This window comes from Dromiciops gliroides, chromosome 2 (genome assembly GCF_019393635.1).
Source record: "Dromiciops gliroides isolate mDroGli1 chromosome 2, mDroGli1.pri, whole genome shotgun sequence".
In the NCBI taxonomy this organism is placed as follows: Eukaryota; Metazoa; Chordata; class Mammalia; order Microbiotheria; family Microbiotheriidae; genus Dromiciops; species Dromiciops gliroides.
The window spans coordinates 596617783-596619284 of NC_057862.1; the positions used below are offsets into that span (position 1 = coordinate 596617783).

Consider the following 1502-nt stretch of genomic DNA (forward strand, 5'->3'; position numbering starts at 1 on the left):
GATTAAACCAGATTCTATGACTTCTTCTTTTTTTTTTTTTTACATACCTAAACACTCAGTGTGGTGTAAAAACTTCTGGGGCACAAAGGGGGTCGTTAGTGGCACTGGAAATAACTGAAGGTCTAAAAGGATTCTTGTGGGATGGCTTGGGGCCCCGTGCAAACTGTGTGGGGCTCTCCTCTCTCCCCTCTCTTTCTCAGTCACATCCCACCCCACTGGGGACCAAGGGGCTTCTGGGCCCAGCTGCCATCGCCACCCACCGTGCAGAGGTCCTTGTACTGAAGCTTCTGGAACTTTGTGTCTGTGTTGCCTGCGCACAGTTCCACATAGCCCAGAACCACCTGGAACACGGTCAGTGTTGTGGATGGCCTGCATAAAGTGCATGTGCAACTGGTCCATCGTGGTCTGCATCTTCCCCAGGAGCCTGTAGGCCTGCTGTACCTTGGTGTAGTGGGCAACATCAAAGTTCTTGCAGATTTTGGAGAGCACCCCGTCCAGCTGCTCCTCAATTTGCTCCAGGGTATCCTGAAGCTTGGAGTCCAGCTCACTGATGCAGCTGTAATGTTGGGACGTGCTGGCTGCCTGCTGACACTTGAGGCAAAGCTGGATGGCTCCAGGATAATCTTCTTCCTCCAGCATCTCACTCAAGCGCACATCTGTTCTTTGCAGTGTTTTTATGGTCCTCAAGGACTTCAACAGGCCGACCAGCAGCTGGCGCTTCCTCTGGTTGGTCAGGAGACCCAGACTGGCCTGAGTGAAAACCTCCTTGGCGATATTCAGGTGCCTCCTTCCATTCCTGCAAATGACAGTGGCCAGCTGAAGACCTGTCTGCAGTGAAGTCACTCTCTCGAGCTCCTTGACATAAGCAGGCTGCTTCTCAAGGATCAAATCGGTGACTTTCTTAGAGACAGCAGCCTGCTGCTGCTTCAGCTTGTCTCTGTACGCCTCCAATTCTTGCAAATTGAGAACAGGAGGGAGCTTCTCCACCTCATACTTCATGATATCGAATGAGTCGGTTGAGAAGTACACATCCTCGATGCTGTTGATGATTTCTTGTTGCGCTTGGGGGTCAATGGGCTGTTCCCTAAGCTCCCGCAATTCCTCCTTGTTGGGCATCCAGAGGTTCTCGATGGGGCTCAGGTCACCGAGGCTGTCCTAGGGACTCTTGAGGCCCTGGTGGGCCATGAGCAACTTGATCTTCTGCATGGTGAAGGTGGGGCAGGGCGGGGGGTGTGGGGCAGGGAGGAGGCTCCACTGCCAGGAATAGGGGGAGGGATACCTCGGGGGTCCACGTATCAGGCCCCACGCCTATGACTTCTAATAATATCAGTTTACCCCCACGAGTTTACAACATCTCTCTGTGTAGGAAGTCCATTGCTTCTGGTTATATAGTTTCTAGGAGGAATGAAGCTGAGGCATTCCCAAGCAAAACTCTGGAAATAAATGTTATGAGCCCAGGCCACCCCAGAAGTTCTCTGGGGCACATCAAAGAACTTTCTCCT

The 1502-nt window shown here is 52.3% G+C and overlaps 1 pseudogene; it reads right to left on the minus strand.

Annotated features, from left to right (window-relative positions):
- Window positions 1-200: 200 nt before the first annotated feature.
- Window positions 201-1206, minus strand: LOC122739354 (annotated as a pseudogene).
- Between the last annotated feature and the right edge of the window lie 296 nt (window positions 1207-1502).